Here is a 23,308-nt window from a genome sequence, read left to right as displayed (position 1 = left end):
TCTGCCTGATGGAAAATGCCATCTGAGAAGAATTAAAACCAAAGAGCAGACAGACAGGGATTTGCAGGATGCTTGTGGGACTGCCATGCAGTGACCACTATCTGTCCCAGAGTCCATCCAGCAGCCACCTCTTTCCTAGCCAACCTCTGCTACAGCATACCATAAAAAGTTATCTTAGCATTGCTTCTTGTGCATAACCTACAGAAGGTCAAAAGTGCTAAGAAGCTGCATGAGAAACAAGAAAAGCTGAAGAAAATAGGAGAAAAGAACTGGATAATGGTGGAAAATAGATGTACATCCATAGAGGATGAAGCCAAAAGGTAAACTTTAGAGAAGGCGGTCTAGAAGTAACACATAAAACACAAAAGAAGTTATTAGTAACAAATATGTTTTAGGGCATAAGACATCACTTTGAACTTCTAGGGTTAGCAAAGTTTGGGTCATTTACAGTGAACTATCCCACCAGGAGAAAATGCTGATTCATCAATGTTGAAGCATATTTTAAATACTTGGAAGGACAAATTCTTGAGGTCCAGGGCACCCTGGTTATTCCTGACAATGCAGCAAGAAAGACCTAAATTGAAAACATAATATGTGAAGGTCTTGTTTTCATTCCATTGTAAAATGAAAACAAATTGTAAAACCTCAGAAGTTGTCACAAAGTTGAATTATCATCCCCCTGGCCAGTATGAGTTGGTTGCTCTCATTATCCATTTTACAGTAATTGTATTGTAGCCATTATTTTTTAAAGGCAGATTTCCTCCCACTTCCTCTAAATGAAAAGTCTGTGTAACAAAGAAAAACATTCCAAGAAAAATGCCTCAAATAGTATGAGTTCAGGTGTGGTTTTATGCTTCCTCAATATGAAGAGGATCAGTGGCTGCAGGGAGAGCCCTGGCAAACAGAATTACAGCACAAATCAAGTGCTTTGGAAAAGAGAAAACAGGCTTAGAATGAAGTATCTATCATTGTCTCTTTAATCTTTCTGGTATATGCTACTATAGAGTTGTTTGGTTTTTTTCTTCTCTCCTTTGATGACTTTTGTTATCACATTAATGTCTAATAAATCCATGTTGTAACTAATAAGACCACATAAAGTTTGATTTCCAGAAGAAACAAATTAGCCTAAGTGTTTCCAAAGGTTCTCAAAGCACATCTTCCCTCCATGAGACAATATTCTGCACCTTTGAGGGATACCCAATGCTTGTGTTACCAGGTCAAAGACTTCATTTGTGAAGTACAGCAGCTGTGAATGAAGATGTCTGTAGCCACATTCTGTTGATGCTACTTACAGATTACACAGGAAATGTATAGGAGAGGACCTCTGAAATGTTCAGAATAATTTAGGAGGGATATCATCATAGTCAGTGAAATTAGGTTGTGTGCTTGTATTCTGATCTTTAAATACAACCTATATTCCAGCTTCTGAGCTCTCTTATGGTACGGTCACATGCTTTCAGGCTCCTTCCTGAAAGCTGCATTTCTATTACTTCTCATGATAACAAACCAGTCCACTGCTATCAGATAGATTCATCCATCCGCCACAAGATAAAACAGTCTGTCCTTACCAGGACCTCCTCAGCAGAGGGCCCCAAATACTGTTTCTTCCTACAAATTACAGTAGACCTAAAGAAATTCATTTGGGCTGTCTGAGGACCACTGAATTTAGCTAACCTATAAACACTTTTTGACCTGTTCCAGCTGCTAGGTAAGAATAGAAAAAGGGCCATCAGAACTAACGAGAAGGTATTACCATGTGTCCAAATGGATTTGTTTCCTTAAGAGAGCTGGAAGCAGATCCTGAAAGAGTTTGGCTCCATTCCCCAGTGAGCTTGGTGGGTGTGGGTACCTAAAATTAGACAGAGTTTTCACTAGTTGTAAATATTTACGCCTATTGCCATCATATGTAGTTGTGGTTTTTTTTTGTCTGCTGATATTCAGTATGATGAAATTGTGCTAAATATATTTTGATACCGAATAGAGAGGAAACAACAGATTCTTAAGAAATCCTTTTCAAGATATGCTCACACAAAGTGCTGGGTTCATCTGGTTTTGGAAGACTCACAGAGTTGGGCACAAGCACATCTAAGTCAGGAAACCTTTGAAGTGAATGAATGTACTGCATATAACAGAAGGCCAGTAATTAGATCAATAAAATAAATGAAAGAAGTAGACAATTTTCTTAATGCATTTCTGTGCAAACTCCTAAGCTTCAATAAGATAAGAATGAAGGGATTTATGACACACAATAGATATTTTCTCAAGAACAAGCATCAATTTTCACCTTATATATTTGCAGGAGATGCAAGGAAATTTTCATACAATAACAATGGTGAAATTTATTTTTGTCAAAGACTTATCAGATTACAAAGAGCATACATTTTGGATTTTTTTTCCTGGCTCTCTTTGTTGTATTAATTTACAGAAGCAGTTAGAGAGTGTCTCTAGTTTCTGCTCTATGGAATTTTCCTCCACATCATTCGCATTGATGCACATTGCTAAACAAAGGCAATGGCCCTAAAGCCATTCACCATCTCAGAGATGTAACCCCTGCTAATTACAGGTGGTAGCAAATGAGCTTAATTTCCCTCCATATATTTTAATAGTGAGAAGAGAAGGAGACTGGTCAGCAGAGGAACACACATGGCATTTGGCATGGAGCAGGGGCATGGCAGCCTCAATACAGGATAATGGGCAAAGAGCAACCACAAGTGCCAGGAAAGCTGCAGATGAAACACAGCCCAGAGGAGAGGCAGGAGGAGATAAGAGGGGTAGAATGGGATGGAAAAGTCAAAAGAGCTGCCCCTCCTTTTCTCACAGCACAACAGCATTGAAAAATCTCCCATGTACCTCTTCAAACAAAGGCAACTCCACCATAATCCCGGTAAGGGCCAAAGTTCACCAGCAACAATGGGAGACAACAGAAACAGGAACCAGAAAGTCAGAGCAGATCAGGCAAAATAAACACTGATTTGAAAAATACGTGCAAAGACCAGAACAAACCTGGGCCTTGGCATTCGCTTTGTACAATGGAGTCATTTCTGGTGTAGAAAAAAATGTGGCTGCCTGGAAGACTTGTTTGGGCACTTTGGAATGTGGGAGGATGGAAAAATCTCCTTTTTCTCTCCCTTAAAACTTATGCTGGGGTTTTTGAAGGCACCATGTGGAACTTGAGAGCTCATTCAAATTCTGTCGCTGAGTTTTGAAAAGAAGCACATTGGGTTCCTTGGAAAATCTCCTGTCCTCATTTTTGTTCCAGTGTGGTTCAAATCCTTGAAGGCTGAAGGCTTCTGGTTCCCCCATTGTTAATGACATTGTCACTGACATCACCATCTCCTTTGCAGCAAAGCAGAGAGCTCATTCCTCAGCACCCAACCCATTAGCTTATAAAAGACACTCATTAAGTTTAGCTATGGAAGGACAAGCACTAAGCAGGGGTCTCAGTATCAGAGACTCTTAGTAGCTGTAATAGCGGATGTTAGACATAACAGAATTTTTGCCATTACCCATTTGGAGGGAAGACCACAAATTCCCTTAGGTCAGCAAAAAATATATGGTAAGTGGGTGATGCTCACGGACACTGGGAGTGCAACGGATACACTCCAGATGTCTCTTCAATATCCGCTGGAATTTATATCCACCCATTGACAGATGGGAAACCTCAGTTCTGAAAAAAGATCTATGGGCTGAGTTTATAGTAAGGTGGCCAAGGCCAGAATCTCTCACTATTTGTTTGTCATTTTGCTATTTCTAGAAATACCTCCCTCTGCCCTCTTGGAACACAAGGGTGTGTATTTCCCAGACATGTAGCCAACTTCAAAAAAACAAACCCCCCCCAAAAAAAATAATCCAAAAAAACAAAACTTAGTGTAGGAAGCCTATGGGAAATCAATACATGCAAAGGAATAGGGCTGGGTAAAAACTCCAAAGAAAAATTATTGTAGCATTGTGAAGGAAAGCATATTTGTTAGAACGAACACTGGCTAATGTGAGCTGCTCAAAATGATACTGCACTGATATTCTTCAAATTACTGTTCCAATTTGTTAAAAGAATTACAAAGAGAATCACAAGCTTATGATGATGGATTTAGGCATAAGATCAAATTAATTTGTCTTCACTGTTTTCCTATGTTTACAAATAGACAAACATTTTTCCTATACCCAGATCTCATTTGGCTTCTTGAGAACCAGCCCATCACTAACCATCACATCATGGGAAATGCCTGACTTTATCAATCTCTATGTTCAACAACATGGAGTCAGCTTGGAGTACACAGGCTGCCCATGAGCACAGCAATAACAATTCATCGTTTTAACAGAAGGAAAGGAATGTCAAGTTACATATAGGCATATATGTCCTATTGGTTTTCTCTTCTTAATTCAACCAGAGGATCTCAGCAGCAGTAGACCCATCTGTTTTCCAGAATTTATTCTTAAACTGGAAGTCCAAAGATCCTGTTTGAACAAAGGAATGTTGCTGTTTAGAAAGGGCAGAAATTGTTCTGAAATCATCTGAAAGCCAATCCAAACCAGTCTTTTAGAGGTCCTCAGTGGTGTGGTATAAACCAGATTTAATCCTCATATCTTAGCCATTTGCTCACTGACACCAGCTGGCCATTATTACTTCACACTCTGGAGGGTTCAAACGTTCATTGGTGCTCTGATTCTATGAGCTCTCATCACCAAGGGCAAGTGAGATTTTTGGGCTGTTTGCTCAAAAAACAGACTTCATATGAGAGCACAGCATCATAGTGCACACGCTGCCTAATGTTCAACAACTCACTGCACGCTATTGAATGCTTAAAACTAAAATGAACAACTGTTATTTTATATATTCTTGATCACGAAAGCCCTGTGGACAGCAGGCATCACAGCAGTTAATAATAACAGCAGTTAATATAGAGGGTGAGCTATACTAAATAAACATTAAGTTAAACCTGTGGATTGTCTCTCATATGACCACAGTGATATATGAGAGTTCATCAGGCTTCATTTAAAAGCAATTTTGTTTCAACGCTCCCATTTAATTTGGAGGGAGACACTGGCATTGGGAAAGTTACACAGCTGAGGGCAGGAACCAAGGCCAAGTCATTGGTATCATAGACCAAAGCTTCACCCACGCGCTGCCTCACTTGCCATTTTGTGTTCACATCATTCTTGACTTTTCGCCTGGAAGAGTTCAAGATCAAGCCCTGTTTCCTTTGACAAAATATTTCACAGCCAGCCACACACAACATGACCATTCCTCTCTCTGTCTGAGTCTCTTCACATGCAGGGAATGAAATCTGGTCTGCTGAAGGCAATGAGTTTGTTGTCATTGTCAGGATGAGGGCTTCATACCCTGCCCTAAAGCCTTTCCATCTGAGTCCATGCTCACGTGGGTGATAGCGGAGACTGCTGAAGTCTGTCCTTACAAAAACAGCAGCAGCACGGGATAAATGACCTCAGATCATGGCAAATATATGTGCTTTCTGCCACTAACACCCACCCTCCACATCCTCCTGCCAGAGTTCCTTCAGCCCCTATGCTGGTGCAAGCACATGGTTGCCTCCATGCATGTAGAGAAGCCTATCCCTTTGAAAAGTCCTTCCCATTAGTATGTTAACAGTCATCTTGGCTTAAACACTAATTAAAGATAAGCACACACTTGCATGTTTTGTTGAAACAGCCCCAGAATGAGGAAAGTCTGAATTACGCAATATGAAAATAATACTCCCCATTTATTAAGCACGTCTTGACAGTACATAAAATTCTGAAGCTTTCTTCTTGGCCAAATATTTCTCCCACTTCATACCATAGGTATGCTCCAATTATGCTGAGAGCAGAATGGCAATATTATGACTCACATCATATTGTAGGCTGGAAGTATCGTATTTTGTTCCAGAGAGAAACAGAATGTAGGCATAAGATTTAAAAGGCAGCTTTTTGTAAACTCCACTCCAGCCTATGCTGTGCACCATCCAGTCCCTCTTCAGCTCAACTCACTTTAATTTATAATTGTGCTGGGAATAAAGCATGTCCCATTTAACTTACAGTGATGAGGAAGGGAGGTAAATGATTTTTTTTTGTGTGTGTTTTCTCCCATGGCTGCCACACACTTTTGTCATCAGTTCAATGTTGTGTCTGTGCTGAGGCACTCAGACACAGATGAAATGATGCTGTTCTTGTGCCTCATCAGGTCTCATGAAAGACAACCGAAGTGGAAATGATCATCCACCCACTTTGCTTCTGCGTGAATTACACAGGGCTTGCCCACCACGGGTAGGCTGGGCTCAAGGTTTAGATATAACTGTCTTCCAGTGTGGAAGTGAAAATCAAATTAATTTCTGGTATTCGCAGATGATGCAAAGTCTCTGTGCTATTTGCTATCAACAAATCTCATTCTTAAAATTCCAGTGTTGTGTTTTCTGTGTAAGACACCAGTTGGTGCCACAGGTCCCAGTAGAACTCAGCTGGAAACTTTGAGAAGGCACCTGGCAATTGCTAACAAATGCCACAGCGTTAGAAACAAACCCTGAGGAAACACACTGAGCCACTGCCTCTCTCACCAGGACCAAAGAATTTTTATATACCACTGCCACGTCTCAGAAATCAAAGTTCAAAGAATCATAAAACATCCCAAGTTGGAAAGGACTCCTGAAAATCATTGAGTCCAACTTCTGGCTCTACACAGGACCACCCAAACCTTCTGTCCATACACTCCTGGAACTCTGGCTGACCAGGTCTGTGCCCCCTGCCCTGGGGATCTTGTGCCATGTCCAGATATCCAATCTCAGCCTCCCCTGTCACAGTTTCATGCCATTCCCTTGGGTTTTATCACTGGTCCTAAGCATCAAGTGTGTTTTGCACTTGTGACTACCAAGACCCAGCAGCAGAACTCTGCAAGCAAAGCCAGCCAGCTTGCCTCTCTTTGCTTTGCCTTTTAAAGGTCAGTATATTCATCTGAAGCACACCGAAATGATATAAAATTTTGGAGGTTCCCATGCATCCAGACCCCACTTACCTTCTGCAACTGAGATTTGATACCTGTGGTTTCCACTTAATCAGCACAGCCCCTCGAGCACGCTCTGCAAACCTTGGCAAAAATCACATATCCAAGAAAAGAGCACAGGTTGGATAGCACTGTCAGCCTCCAGACTGCCTGCTTGTAGCTTCTAGCCCCAAATGCTTCCACCCTCATCAACCTCTCCATCCCCTTGGCAGCCCCAGGTTTACTGTGATCAGCTGCACCTGAAGCTTTTGGCTCAGAGACACATTCCTCAGGGGAACTTCGAATCCTCTAGAGGACCTGCTTCAAGCAGATATTTTTCCCCTTAGGGAACCAACAGTGCAAAATACAGGAAACTTCCTTCCTGGGATGTATGTGCAGATGAAGGCTTAAAATTGCTGCTGATGTAGAAGTGGTTTTGTGACAGATTTGTTTTGCTTTTGGTGGCATTACCCTCCCAAAATAGCACTCCCCATCTGACTGCAACCTGCATACCCCAAAGAAAGCACAGTGCTCGCATGGGTGCAAAGTGAGGTTGCACACAGCCCTGCCTCAGCATGGGGAAGGAAACGCAGGATTAAAACAGGGGGGCACAGGAGTGGAAACATGTCCTGTACAAGAATGTGGGATTTGTATCATTCTGTACCAAGTCAGCTCAGTGTATCACTCTGAAAGATATGCCAGAAATGGGAAATGTCCTCAAAAGTCACAAAAAATAAAGTAGAGTGTTCAGAAAATACTGTCTGTAGGGAAAAAGTTCAAGTGGTGCATCATGGGTGGGGGTTTACAGGAAAAAAAATGATGGAGATCAGCAGGATAATGGTCCAAAGGGACCAGAGAGAGGCAGAATAGGAAGCTCAGGGCAGAAAGCAACCTTTTATCCAAGTGCCATATATACACAATAGCCTAAATGACCTCCAACCGCCAACATTTATGATACCTTTTTTCATTATTTTCTTTTCCATTTTTTGTTTTCAGTAAAATGCATTGAGTGATCTCTGTGGCAATTATAGGGCTGAGGTAGTTGCCCCGTGAAACTCATGGGGCACTGGTGTCACAAATGAACTGTTTGGAGGAATAATGGAGAGTGAACTCTCATTCATAGCACTCCTTTACCTCAAGGACTCATGCTATCACCTGTTTTGATTCTTGTTATCTGGCCAAATAAGAATATGAAATAATATTGCTTAAATAATAAAAACATAGGAATTACATCTCAACATTCTGAAATAGCTGGGGAGTGTGTGGGTACAACAAAATATCCTTCACAGCATCCATCCAGCCCCAGTGCAGTGAAAGGATCAAGCAGAGGGACATGTCTTTGATATCCCATTTGCTGTTGTTATAGACTCTGGTTTTCAGTTTTAAACCTTCTAATGGCATAGTAATGAGCTTTCCATTTCCTTGCTGACATGGTTAATGCCTGCAGGCTATTGAGTTGAAAAGCCAGAACACACAGACATAGAAAATTTGCTTCAAGGTTGAAAAAATATATATCCTATTGGAAGGGTGGGATTTAATATGCCTTTGTTCTCCCAAATCTCACATAAACAAACTCTCATATATCTTCCAGTGCAAGGCAAGGAAAATCAAGAGTGCCAGTTCTAACTGGAATCTTACCAGTCCCTGGTGGCTGACAGGAACACATGTGCAAGCTGCAAGGCTTGAAATTTAGGACTTTGCTTCACAAAACGTCCTCATGGATCAGAGGAAAGATTGCCACTCACTGAAAGAAACAATGTGCATGGGGCCAGATCTTGACAACCTCAATTGTGTGGGTTAGTACTTGGCTGTCCTGGGCCTGCAGTTATGTTCATAGACAGTAAGTGCATCAGGATCTGCTGCAGGACAGTACTTTATGAGTATGAAATAGCTGCAAAATAAAAGGAAAAAATAAAGGAGGAATTTTGTTTTTGAAATGGTGATAATCACCCATATCATTACATTGTAATCATATAATTATACACTGAAAGATGTGTTCTGTCTTTGTAAAATGTCTGCTGTAACTTCCTAGCCACCAAAGGCAGCTGTTCAATATAGCTAGGCAATAGCCTGCACTGTCTGCTGCACTGTCTTCCCCTTCTGCCTTTGGGTTTTCTTCCTCTCTGCTCATCCCCCTTATCAATTTTACAACTATAAGGTATCACTGTCTGCCTCTAAGTATGGGAACTGGGAGCATTTCTATCCAAATCAAACCTAGTGGAGGTGAATCTCTTCAAACTAAGAGGGACTCAAGCAGTCGGAGAAGGGATTAAAGCCAACTTGAGTCAACAACCTTTGTTACTGAGGCCAGAACAGCAATGACAACAAGCACGGTGAGGTGCTGTTAATGTTGCTATTGAACAGGAGAACAGAGAGCTGTAAGTTTGCAAAGTCTGTCTGGAAGTCCTTGGATATGAGTGTGTGCATAAACAGGGACATCTTTAAAATAGATATATATATTTTTAGAAGGGAAATATAGGTTAGTAATTCTTGATCCAAATCAGTCCTGGTAAGGACACTAAAAAAAACCAAACAAGGTTTGGATAGTCACATCCATGGCACACTTTACAGTAGATTCATTTTTTTCCATATTTAGGACAAAATATAACAGACGTTACAGATGCAAAACATGAGCAGATCTTTGATTTCATAAGAAACAATTCTTATCTAAATATACAAGGTCAGATGGGTATGGCAGCTCATTGCTGCTTGAGTCACAGAATCATCGAAACAAATATTATTAAAACGGGCTCTTCCCAAGTTATCCAAGGGCTGGTTTCTGATTCTGGTGCTTGTTTTAAATGACGTTATGTTTTGCTAGATAACAGAGAATCAAAAGCACAGATGAGATTCCAGAGGAGCACTGACCCCTTATCCAAAATAATGGAAAATGTTCAATAAATGCCAAGAGAGCATAGGGGAGGCTCATCACAATGCTTCTGCTGTCATAGCTTGCTGTGTTTTCCCAGGGACGGCTGATTGAGGGCTGTTCCACTGGAGGTGGAATTTCAATGAAGGACTTAACATTTTACTAAGTAGGGACTGTAAGAAAAAGCTTGTGGAAGCAAAGCAGCCATATAGACCATATTCACAAATCTGCATTCAGGCCGTGCCTGGAAAGTACAATGCAGTCTTTTTGTATTAAAGATGTAAAGCCGGGTACAACAGAGCCATTTTCCTAAGTATGTGCTATACAGTGGAAGCATTGGCTGGTTTTCATGTTCTGCAAAGTTCATCTCAGTAGATGGAGCCCCTGCAGTGTCCCAGATGCAGGACGCACACGTCTGTGCACAGCTTGCAGCCCAGAAACCCCTTTTCCAAAGTGAAAGTAAGTATTTGCTTTCTCCAGCACTTAGTACTTCTGAAGGCTTCTTTCTGCAACACCTTTTTTTTTCCTTTTTCCCCTGTTTTCCTCATCCATGTATGAGATAAGCAAAAACTCTTGCACATGGGATGATGCCAAGACATCCCAGCCAACAGGATTAGCAGCAAACATCTTCACTCATCTCTACGTGCAGCCCGTGATCTCGCCTTTAAAGCAAGGGTGAACTCAGCCCTGGTGATCTGGGAGTTCCAGTGTCCTGAACTTGGCTGTCGCGTGGTGCTGGGTCACATTAGCCATATGCTACCTAGATATCTACAGGAGTACCAGCCAATATTGGGCTGATACCTAACAAGTGCAAAACTGCCACAATTCATTAACAGGGCAGAACTCTCAACAAGCATTTTCCTCTAGTCTGGCTGACCTCAAGCACTGGTTCAAACATTTGACAAAGCTTAGCATTTCTTTTCCTATTGAAAGTGGCAACTCTCAAATCTTCTGTGCAAAGCATCACAACAGTCCTAAAGAAGGAACACCAGAATATAGAGGAGATGGACACACATACACATAAACTAATTTACCTTGTAAAAGGTAACACTTGTTACTGGACTATTATTACCCATCTCACTGCATATGTTGTGAATTACAACCAGTCACGTTCAGACTAGAAAGAACTCACCAGCCAGCTCCTGCTTCCAGTGCAGCAACAGTACTTTTCCATTGACTCAGCAGGACACAGCCCAAGAGACACTTAATAAAAGCTGCAATGGCAAAGAACAGAAAACGTAACCCATGTGATAGGCAGGGAACACTGGGCATATATATCTTGGAGTTACTGCCACCAACCTTGTAGGATCTATGTTCACTAAGTTCCCATCACCACAAGAAAAAGCTTGAGTACACATACCCCACAGATCCCAGGCACTAAAACTGACTGTTCAGCTATTGTTTAACATTTGTTTTGCCATTAGAAAGAACTGACTGAAATTCAAGATTCACTTAAAGAATTTTTTTCTTAAATTTTTGAGTACTCATTCAGTTTTGGATTCAACAAGATTCAGTGCGTATGCAGTAGAGTGGGACCTATGCAAATCCCATGGATTTCTAAGTATTTCCATTCAGAGTTTCTCCTTTTTCTGGCTGGCGTCTTGCTTGTTGAAGCCAAGGGCTTTACAGAAATAGCTGGGCCCCAGGAAAGTGGTGGAGGTGTTCAAGAAACATGAAGGTATGGTGCTGAGAGACATGGTTAGTGAGCATGCTGGGGATGGGCTGGGGTTAGACTTGATTACCTTAGTGGGCTTTTCTAATCTTAATGATTCCATAAAAATATGGACGCCAGTGACTGGTAGCAAGGTAGGATATAGTGGGTAGGGTATAGTGAGATGAAAGAGTGAGAATGGCTGGAAAAAAAATATTGAAAAATTGAAACATTTACCCAATCCTTGGTAAACAAGAAAGCGATGAAAGTGTCAAAAATCACCTATGTATTACAGTTCCTGCTGAGGTTGAGTGGATACATGGATTAAAATCATCCAGCTGCCTTTCAAAACCGCACACTAAGACCCCATCCAGCAGAACCTCAGGCAAACAGCTGGCTTACAACCCTGTGTGTGCTTCCCCTTGTAGTCCAAGGGGCTCCGCAGGAACACAAGCATCTGCCCACACATGTCCAACCACAAGATGAGAGCCAAAGTGCTTAGCAGTGGAACCTTACCAGATATGTATTTTTTTAAGCTCTGTTTGCATCAACGCTGGCTTCTAAGCATTCTTCATGATTTGATAGTAAGTGGCGTTTGAAGGCACCAAAGACCTTTTTGCAGGCAGCACAACACAGCCAGCCATGTACCCACTTTATCCCTTCTGACAAATGCTCTCTCCTCAGAGCCTTGCGCAAGTAAAGAGTGTGCCTGTCAGATGTGTTTCGTTGTATTTTAACCCTCCTGTCAGCACAAGTGTCAGCTGTTTGCAAGTCCCCCTGTGCAACAAACCTTCTCTAAGCAGCTCTGAAGTTGGTACCTGCAGAAGCAGTTTGCAGATGATCTCAATGCAGCCTGTAGCATTGCATGGTGTTGTTGTGACCAAAGTGCAGTACCTGGTACTTGGTCTTGTTAAGCCTCATACAATTGACCTCAACCCATCAACCCAGCCTATAACAAGAAGAAATAGCAAAGTGCGTTGCAGTGGGCCTGAGCACAGCTGGTGCTTGCAAGGCACACAACAGAGCATGGAAAGCAGGGTGTGAGCAGAGCACATCTGACTCAGACAAAGATGCCTCTCCTCTCCAGGGAGCAGTGTGGGTCAGGGTGGAATGAACCGCACAAGCGAGATGAATGCTGATGACAAGTCCATGAGGAATTTGATGGGGGGAAATGAGACAGCAGTAATTGAGGAGAAACATCCCCAGTGGGGATTTAACAGGGTTTTTCCTGGTAGTGTCTTGAACTGAGAATAAACCCAGTGGAAGTGTACCCTCCCCTCCTCCTCTGCATCCACATCCTTGTGAGCAAGGACCCCAGAGCAGCGATGGGACCAAGGTCAGCCTCTATCACTGCATAGGAGAAGGACAACATTTCAGACACAATGATGCAACATTCCTGGAATAAAAAAATGCCACCGACTCAGAAATAATCGGCCTCTGGCCCCAGGCTGTGATTTGCACAGACACATCACAGATCCTTGCTGAGCAGCTGCTTTGGATTCCCTGCAAAAGCCCAGTGCAAGCAGGGGCCAGCAGCACAGGTCAGCTATTAAACGATGCTTTTGGCTCTTCACTGACCTGCAGAGCTGTGGATCTTCTAATAACTAGATTAGACACAGCTTACCTTTCTACATTACTTAAGGGTAAAGACATTGCAGAATTGTACTAAAAGTTCTGTGTGGGGAAACCAGCACAAGAATAGCTTACTTTACACACAGCAGCACCAGGCTGACCTGCTGCATGACTCTCGGGATGGCAGGAGTTGCACCAGTGTCTGAACACTAAGGACAAGGCATCATTCAGTCCCTCTCAGTGATTCAGCACAGATATCTCGCTGTGTGTGGACCAGAGACAGAATGAAAAACAGATAACAAAGACAGAAGTATGGCAAGTTAACAGGGAAACAATTCAAGAATATATGCCAAGCATCAATGTTTGCCATATGAGCCTCAGCAGTGAAGCATGCCAGTTTGCATCAGACCAGACTCAACACTGCCTGGGTAGTGAAACTGCCAAAAATAGCTGTGTGCATCACCATCAGCCTGACAGCCCCATCCATCCCTCTCCACGCTGAGCTGCTGTGTCACATACCTCCACTACATCACTGCTACATCCATTCAGTTCAGGCAGAGGGATTTCCATTGAGATGCATGGTGCAGCTATGCCAGCTGGCAGGGGAAAATGCTGCGATGTGAGAAGTCTGCAACCCTACCTGCACCCTCAGCTTTTGCACTCTCCTCCAGATCATGGTTCTGATTTACAAGGATCCTGAATCGTTACATATTTCAACAGTCACTCAATCACCTCCCATGGCCACCTCAAGCTCCAACCTATTTAAGTCAACACCAAGGATGAAACAATGCAGGAAGCCACCCCCAGACTTATGTCTCTGAACACTCATTCTCCAAGAGGACCAGGAAGCACTCAGATTCGTGTTTATATTACACAGAAAGAGCTGCCCATTTGTTCTAGCATCCCTGCAAGAACCTCAGCAAAATGAAATTTGGCCCTTTCACTCTGCTATGTTTTTCAAGCCAGAAAAAGCCCATCTCCCTATGAGCCTTCTCAGAGTTGTTTAATAACGTAGGTATAGCTTCCAGATTCTGCAGCTTGTTTTTTGGCTATGATGATAAATGCTGAGAAAACAACAACAGACAAGGAGGCTGTACGCCAGAGGGGAAATAAATGAACAACAAATTTGATTTGTACAGTAGAAGAGGACAGTAATTGTAGCACATCAATTGCAGTAAAAAGTTGCTGTATGCAAGAGATCAAATTCTTTTGCTCTAAGTATACAAAGGGAGGGAAAATGGGCTTAGGGCTGAAAGCACAATTCCAACAAACTGGATAATTATGTCCCTATTTACACACACGTGCAGGTGCAGGCTGAGCTCAGGCACCATCTGTGGAAAATGTTGCTTGGCTAAGGAGCATACAACAAAAAACACATACACACACACACACATAGTGTGCTGCTGGCAAGTTGCAATAGGAAAGCATCTTCTGCACTCTAAGCTGTGTGGTAGGCTCTGGAGAAGGATATGTAAACTACTTCTTGTCCCACAGCACGTAACATTCATTGCAGCACCAGGTCAGCATGGGCACAGGCAGAGCTCACCTCCCTGCAGCCACTGAGCCATGGTGCTGGAGGTCTGCAAGCATTTCCCCAACTAGCACTTCCATAGGTCCTATTTTAACCAAAGTCCTGAAGACTCTGGGTGTGATTATGCTTGATTTTGCATTGGTGGTGTTGGTGTTTAGGAAAACCTTTACCTTCAGACTTTCATGGTTTGCTCATTAGGCAAAGGTAGAAGTGCTGCGATGCTGAGCCTGGAACAGATGCACTGAGCAGCATCTGCATTGCCTTCTTGATGCCCATCATCCCACGAGGCTGAGGTTGCACAGACCCATCCTTGCAGATGCTCCCTGCCTGGTTACACACAGCCTACAGCCAAAGTGGAGACACTGCTTCATGCAGAGGTTTTGTCCTGTTTCCACTTGGATTGGAGCTCTGGATAATCTTGAGATCTGTGCAAAAGGCAAAGCACACTAGGTGAAAGCAGCTGAGCTTATTCTATCTTCTGTGCTTTCTAGAGTGAAAATTCACCTGCTATACCCAGCCTTAGGCTGAAAAAGACAGAAAAGCACAGAGAAAAAAGATCCTTTGTACAAAGCACTAAAAATACCAGCGCATAATGCAAAAGTCATTCTTGGTTTTTTTCCCCCTCTCAACAGTGTCTTCAGGTTGTAGGCCAAAGCTCTGTGGTCCACAATCCCTTCCTCTTTCCTTCCACTTTGCTTTGCCACAAGCCATAGCAAGCATACAACACAGTCACTAATTGCAGAGCAGTGCACCCCATTGTACCAGAGCCAGCAGATGGACAGACAGACACATCCCAGACAGACATGGTGCTTCCTCCACCCATGTAAGCAGCATCACAGAGGGTCTAAAACCAGCATCAGCATCCCCCATGCACCTCCATCCCAATGCAACTTCATGGTTGTGTTCCTTATACATGTGAGTTTGCAGGGAGCCAGAGAGATATCCTTCATAATGCCAATCTGAGGCAACTGAGAAGGCTTCAGAAATTGAGCTTAGAGGTGTCTGAGTTGATTCCTTCTTTACTTAACCTGGCAGCTTAACTCCTTGGTTGCTCTTTCTGAAAGAGTTTCTGGGAATCCATCAGACTCTGACAGGATAGAAACTGGAAGGTTATCTGATGGTCTGACAACAAGAGGGCTGGGTGTAGGACATTACTGCCCTGGATGACAGCTCAGAAGATCAGAGAATCATAGAATATCCCAAGTTGGAATGGACATACAAGGATCATCGAGTCCAAACTGTGGCTCACCAGAGCACCACCCAAAAGCAAAACCCTGTGTCTGAGAGCAGGGCCCAAACACCCCTTAACTCTGGCAGACTGAGGCTCTGCCCACTGCCCTGGGCAGCCTGTTCCAGTGCCAACCACCCTCTCAGTGTAGAACCTTTTATTCATGCCCAACCTGAAGCTGTGGGCTTTGCACCCACAACAGCCTCAGGCTGCTCACTTGGTCCTGAGGAGCTTCATCAGCTCTGGGCACCTCACTTCCCCTGCTGTGAAACAGGAAATTTTCTTTCTCCACCTTCATTGTTAGCATGTTTGCTCTGCAGAGCCAGGCTGGTTTCTGCCCCTGTGTTTGCACAGGCCTGATACAATGGAGTCATGATCCTAGGTGTTGCCGTCATAAAAATAGAAGCAGAGAACAATGCCTTCTTTAAAAACAAGGCTTTTCATGTCTCTGGCTGTGTAAAATATGCTGCTTAAAATCCATTCACTGTGCTAACCAGCACTCAAATCAAAGGCGCAATTCACATCATGCTTGGAAATAATTTGCAGAAAGTAGCTATAGATTTTCTACCTGGATTAATTTCCCTTTTATTTGCAACATTCTGTGATTTTTCTTCAAAGATCCTTTTCTCTGAAGTCAGATCTGATCCCCATTAGTGTCGCTTTCATGTAAGCAAAGAATCGTGTCAACATTTTCCAATACAGATTAAAGCCCAAGAAAACATGGTGGGATGGGGGTTGGGGGGGGGGGATGGGGTTTGGTTCTCAGGAGAGCAATGTGAAATAGAACAAAAAACTGCCAGGCGTTGTGTGGAAAACTATTTTTCAGGATGCCTGCTTTAAGAGCTGTCTATTTCAGTCAATTATTAAGCAAATACAGCTTTCAATAACGATAGATGGAAAATAAATCATGTTTCTGGCGGATGAAAGAACAATCTGTAGAGAAGCCAGATTTCCTACAGGTTAATATTATTTTTTCTACCTGAGGTATATGCTGCTGTGCCGTATTTTGCTGACGAGGTTCTTTTTTGTTTAAGGGAATGGAGGAAATGTTACAAAAATAATCATTTCACCATAAATTTCCTCCCTTCTGGAACTGAAGCGACCATCACTTATTAACATAAAGCCATTTAATGGCAATTTACACAAAAGTACACAGCACTTGTTTCAAAATTCATTCACTTGACTTATCCAACCAGAAGACATTATGATGGATGTTCCTCCCAACCAAAAGCTTAGTCCTCTGAGCTCAGCATAGCTGCCTCTGATGTTCACAAGGCAGAAGAAAAGGTGAATGATGCCTCATAAATTATTTCAGGAGTAAATATGTTCTAAGTGGGGTTACAGCCAACAGGGAGTGCAGGATAATCCTGGAAACTCAGCTCAGTTGAAGATACAATTCAAAAGTAGTATTGAAGCACAGAATGATTAGCAGAATGGTTAGATGCATTAATTCTAACAGAAGCCCACTACAGATCCATGTCTCTTGAAGGAGTTGTGCATTTCAGAATTAACTTTCAGCATAAAAGAGGCTAAAAAATATAAGACATGCATAAGAGAAAACTTTCTGTAAACCATCATAGAATCATAGAATGGCCTGGGTTGGAAGGGACCTCAAGGATCATCAAATTCCAAGTCCCCCGCTACAGGCAAGGCTGCCAGCCTCTATAACCTAATATCAGACCAGGCTGCCCAGTGCCCACCCAACCTGGCCTTGAATACCCCCAGGGACGGAACAACCACAATAATAAGCAAAACAAATAAGTAAATAAATGTGTCTGCTGGAAAAGCAGAGCTCCTTCACTTCGGGATTTGTAAATCAAAGGGGTGTTCACACTAATCCATGTCAGCCTTAGTTCTAATGCATTTGCAACTACCTTCAAAATTTTTACCCAAAATCTCTAGCTGAAAATTCCTGTCCAGCTCTATGTGTGAATTTGGATTATCTTTTCAGTTCAAAGGACAATTTTTCCTGCTCCAGACCAACCAGCCCCTTCAGTCTCTTCCTCTCTTGCAAGACCAACTCAGCCTGAAAAGTCCCCAAACTATCCCACAGATGTATGTGGGGATGAAAGTGCTCTTCTCAGGTCATGGGGGGCTGCCTGGACAGCTGTGGGTGCCCCAAGCCAGGCTGCATGGGGGCCCTTTGCCCCAGCCAGGTCCCTTCCAACCTAAGGTGTTTTATGGCTCTATGATCACACCCCATCCCACCTTCTGCTTCACATGAATGCAGTCACGCAAAAATAAAGGTTAATGATCTCATAAGCTCAGGTTGGCACTCACCTTCTCTCCCTCTCACAGAGAGTTAAGACCAGGCATCTCAGCCATCCACATTAGTTGCTTTTCCTACATTACAATCAGTTCATTGTCCACAGTGGCTGCCAAACAGAGAGGAAAGTGGTAGGCCTCTCAGCAGGACACAGAAAGCATTAACAATGTGCAAAACCTCCATGGTAGCTGAGAAAAAAAAAGTACATATAATCATCTAACTTCAGGTTTTCTTATCAGAAAGTTTAAATATTTCCAAGATTTCTGCTTATGGTGCTTAACATTTCTGCTTCCTCAGTCATATATGTTTCAAACATTTTGTATTTCCTCTAATATCAGGGCTGCCATGGGCAATACGTTCCTGATTCCTTCAGTGTACAACTAGATTTTCCTTGCCTTCTAGTTTTGGCGTCTGTAGATTTTGTTGAGGAAAGGATGGGAAATGGTATGGAAGGGAAGACAAATAAGGAGGCTGAGTGGTGATCTACAGCTCCTCACAGGGAGCAGAGGGGCCCAAGGGAAAGGCATAAAGCTGCATCATAGGGGAGGGCCAGGCAGGGGTTAGGGAAAGGCTGTGCCCCAGGGGGCAGTGGGCATGGGACAGGCTGCTCAGGGCAGCGGGCTCAGCCCCAAGTGCCAGAGCTCAGGGAGCACTGAGACACCTCTCTGAAACACAGGGTTTGGGTCTGGGTGGTGCTGTGTGGAGTCAGGGCTTGGACTGTGATCTTTATGGGTCTCTTCCAACATGGGATGTTCTATGTTCTACGTTAAACAGAGAAGCCATTTTCCCCTTGAAGCACATCCAGCAGCCAGAGCAGCATGTCTCCACCTCCTTCACCCAGCTTCCAGGACATACCCATCTTAGCTCCATGCCCCTCATTCCTTGGCTTGTTCTACCACAATTACCAACACTGACTAATGTGGGATGACCAGCACAGACTGTCTGCCCAAGAGGCTCTTGGGCCACACTCAGCCAGGAATGTTTCAGGAATGCTAGAAGTAAAAGCTCCTCAGTCTGTCAGCCTAGAAAAATGCAGACCACTGAAGTTATAGCTGCTGAGGATTAAAATGCCTTTGCTGAAGTTTTTCTCAGCAAGTGCCAAGGACCTCTGTCAAGTTCAGGGCACAGGGTCTCCTGCCAGTATAAGTCACAGTGAAATAGCTGCTCCATCATCCTCACACTGAGGACAACCTGGCCACTGCAGAGCAGAGATTTCATGCCTTTCCATGAGCATTATCTGCTCTCGCTGCCATCTAACAAGACCGTGACAGATCACCACTGTTTTTAAGGAGACAGTGTAGTGTTTGCTTCTCCAGACTGCTTCTCTCTCCTTTCTAGACAAATAATAATAATAAATGGATAAATAAATAAATTTCCTTCTGATCGTCCAGCAGTGCAGGATGAGATGCAGTAGAAAACTGCCTGGATTCCACCAACCACACAAACAGCTTCTGTAATAAGTTTGAGAAATAACCTACGTAATGCCTTGGCACGTTTCTTTGAGATTGGTCTCATTTTGCCACTGATCTTCCATTTATTCCAGTGCTGCTTATCAAGTCTCATGTTCCCTTGATAACACTTGATAAAGACTCCCCTTGTTCCCACCTTTTCTCTCTAGAGAAAAAGTCACACTCCTTGCTGTACTCACCATGCTCGTAACATCTCTGTTAGGAGACTCCAAATACATCCTTCACTGATTCTGGTCTCAATAAAAAGCTACTTTAAAGAGTCTTGACTGACTCCATATGCATTAAAATAAACAAAAATGCCATAGCATCAGGTCAGTACGGCTAGTTAAAACATTAATAAGATTATTCCAATTATCAGTTACACTTTAATTATCTCAGCACTAAAATAGCCTTTGCTATTGACTTGAGCCATAATCCCAGATCCAGCAAAACATATTCCTAGACATTGTGCTACAGTGATGGAAGCTTAAAAATATTTAGTAGAGCTAAAAATATAGATATAGATAATTATCTGCATTCTGCCTTTCAGTTTTTGGATAGACTCATGTTCCAGTCACAGGCAAAATTTTCTTCTCTCACTCATCCCAATGCCACAACCAACCACATGATAACACAAAGGGCACTTCCATTCAGTCAGGGTTAGGAAGATATCCTGTGTTCTTCATGGTTTAGCTGGGGTAGCTAGGATTGTTCAGCCTGAAGAACAGGAGGCTCAGGGGAGACCTTATAGCTCTCTATAACTTCCTGAAGGGAGGTTGTAGTGAGCTTGGGGTCGGCCTTTTCTCTCATGTAGACACTGATAGAACTAGAGGGAATGGCTCCAAGCTGAGGCAGGGGAGATTCAGGCTGAACATTAGGAAGTATTACATCTCAAAAAGGGTAGTCAGGCATTGGAATGCACTGCCCAGGGAGGTGGTGGAGTCACCGACCATGGGAGTGTTCAAGAAACGCTTGGATGTGGTGTTGAGGGATATGATTTAACTGGGAAATATTGGTAATGGTTGGACTGGATGATCTTCTAGGTCTTTTCCAACCTTGATAATTCTGTGATTCTGTGATTCTGTTTAGAAATGATCATAATATTTTTTAATAATATGTTCAGGATCTATCTATTTACACTACTTAACGCTACACTGTACTTCTAAGGTTTGCTTGGATTTAGAGCTATTACTTACAGGAAAGAGTAAAAAGGCCCTTAACAGTATAATTGAAATGCACACTACAGAGAGAATTTGCCTGCAAATTCGGTGCATTTACATAGGCAGCTATTATTAATTTCTAACCTGGGAGCAGAACTGCCTTCCATGGGGACAGATGATGGTGCACAGTGAGCTGAACCACCCAGGAAACACCTCCCAGCCTGCTGCTGTGCACAGCCCCGTATTTAAGACAGAATGAAACCTATCAAAACACTTACAGATACAATGTCAGTTTTCCTCAGTTCCCCAAGCACTATAATCAGAGTAGACTTTTCCATCTAAAAGAGCTTTGCACAATACTGTGGCTCCAAGAGCTCCCTCAGTACCATAATACTGGAGGAATGGGGCACAGCTTTCCTTGCAGAGACCCCAAAGCTTCTTGGACTCTGCTATCAGCAAAGCTGAATTTGTTCAAGGATTGATCAGCAGAGCAGTAACTCACTGAGACGCATGGCAAATCCTCCAGTGCTGATTTTACAGACGGTGAGGTCAATGATTCCAATAAATCAACTTCATTCATGCTGTCTATAAATAAGTAACGTCCCAGAGTGGGAAGAAGCTGGCTCATGTTTTAGTCCAGTGCTTGTTCTGAAAGCTTTGGGAATTTCCATTTTCATTCAATCATTTCTGGACCAAAGGCACTCTGCTTGATCTTCTTAATCCACTTCCACTGCTTTTGTGTTCTTTGTCATGTAGGCTGGCCAACACTGACGTCCGTCTTCTCAATGCACTTTGGAAGATTTGCAGCACTTCATATCAGCTGTTTGAATAAAAATGATTAGTGGACAGGTACCTCTCTTCTGCTAGCTTTCTCTGCACAGCAGATGCCCAGCTGTGGAGAGCTGCAGGCAAGATATAAATCTATGGCCTCTATCTTTTCAAGATGCTAAAAAGCACAAAGTAAACCATGAATCGTTTTGTGAGATGGCACTGTCTGGATGCATCTATTCTTGTAGCAGAATGGGACAATAAAGCTGTCACTTGGAACTGGTCTACTTTTCCAATGCAGCTGCAATGCAGGTCAGGGTTGGGCACTTTCCCACTAATTCCACTGGATTTTCCCACTAAATGCATTATTACACAGTGTTCAACGAGAGAGCAGGGGTGCCCATTGTTACGTCCTACTGCTTGTCTCTGCTCATCCCTAATCATGAGAGAGCTGAGAGAAATTAGAGCCTGAGGAGAAGTGCAATGCCTAGAGACAGCAGAGAGAGATGCCTGGAAATTAAACTTTGAAAGCACTTCAGTATTGCATCTTAGATGCTTCCAAAACATCGTTCTCCAAAAGGCTGTCCCTGCATAGTCAATCCCAGCCTCTCAGAAATCTCTAACTCTGTCTTCTATACCATGGGAGCTCTGTGTAATCCCATGTGGTTATTTGCCTCCTGCCTTGAGGAGCTTCACTGGGCATCTGAGTCAGTCTCCACGTTTTCCATGCACATGCAGAGTTAATAAGAATATAATCAGAGCAATTATTTAGCTTTGGGCTAAAGAAAAGCAAAAACTACAGCAAGGCTTATTAAGTAATGAGAATAACCAGCCAATGCAACCATTAGGTCAGCAACTGAGGAAAGACGGGTAGGAATAGCAAAGCTGTGTTACCACTGGCTAAATCATTAAGGAAACCATTGCTTAGGCCTCAGTGTCTCATCCCACTGACTGCTTCAGAAGGAATTTGGAGAAGAGCAACAAGAATAGTATAAGAAAAAAGCCTTGTAGGAAGACACTAGATACGCTATTCAGAGCAGAATAAATGATGCTGCGAATCCCATCCAACTTTAAAATCACTAAACATCTGTGGGCTACAAGCAAAGCAGTGAATTCCTCACCACCTCATTAGACCAAGAGCTCCGCTGAGTGCAATCAGCTGAATCCCAGCCCCAGAGGCCTCCCTGCCCTCCCACCTTGGAAGTGTATTTTAGGTAGTGTAAATATCAGATGGGCAATTGTATTTGCTCAGCAGAAGAAAGATCTCACCCAGAGTTGAGGTGACATCAAATTGTGAGACTTAGAGGCTTTCTGCTGGAAAATATTGGCTAGCAGAGTCCTGTACAAGCTGCTAGCAGATGATCACAGCAGCAATTAAAGAAAGGTGCTTAGTACAGTTCTACATCTACAGGATGGTATTTATGCCAATTACAGGTCAAAGCAGAACACCTGATTTTCATGTCAGAAAGAATATATGTAACCAGCAGGATAAATCTGAGTTAGAAAATCACCTTCTTTGTAATCAGATCTTGTTTTTCAAAGAGGAGGAAACCGGGGGACATGCCAAGAGCGATGTGTCACTTGATTTCCTGGAGATGACTCTCACACATGGAAGTGGAAAATGACCCAGTATTGAGTCACGGGGCTCTTGCAGACCTGGGGGAGCCAGGGGTCCCATCACACCACTCCTCTTATCTGCCACGATGTCCACCCCACAAGGCAGTGACACTGCATTCAGTCACAGCATTCCCAAGAGAAAAGCTGCAGGGACATGTCATTAAGGTCTTACACTTCTTGTTTTGACTAGACGACTTCAGTGAGTGCCAGATTTCATAAGCATCCTTA

At 43.0% G+C, this 23,308-nt stretch overlaps 1 protein-coding gene across 1 annotated transcript in view; it reads left to right on the top strand.

The window, feature by feature from the left end:
• RHOJ (ras homolog family member J) overlaps positions 1–23,308 on the top strand; it is a 43,426-nt gene that overhangs the window by 12,343 nt on the left and 7,775 nt on the right. The window lies entirely within an intron of this gene.

Source organism: Coturnix japonica, chromosome 5 (assembly GCF_054131305.1).
Source record: "Coturnix japonica strain WE chromosome 5, WE-NBRP24, whole genome shotgun sequence".
NCBI lineage: Eukaryota > Metazoa > Chordata > Aves > Galliformes > Phasianidae > Coturnix > Coturnix japonica.
The sequence above is the reverse complement of the archived record's forward strand: the minus strand, read 5'-3'. Positions and strand labels throughout refer to the sequence as shown.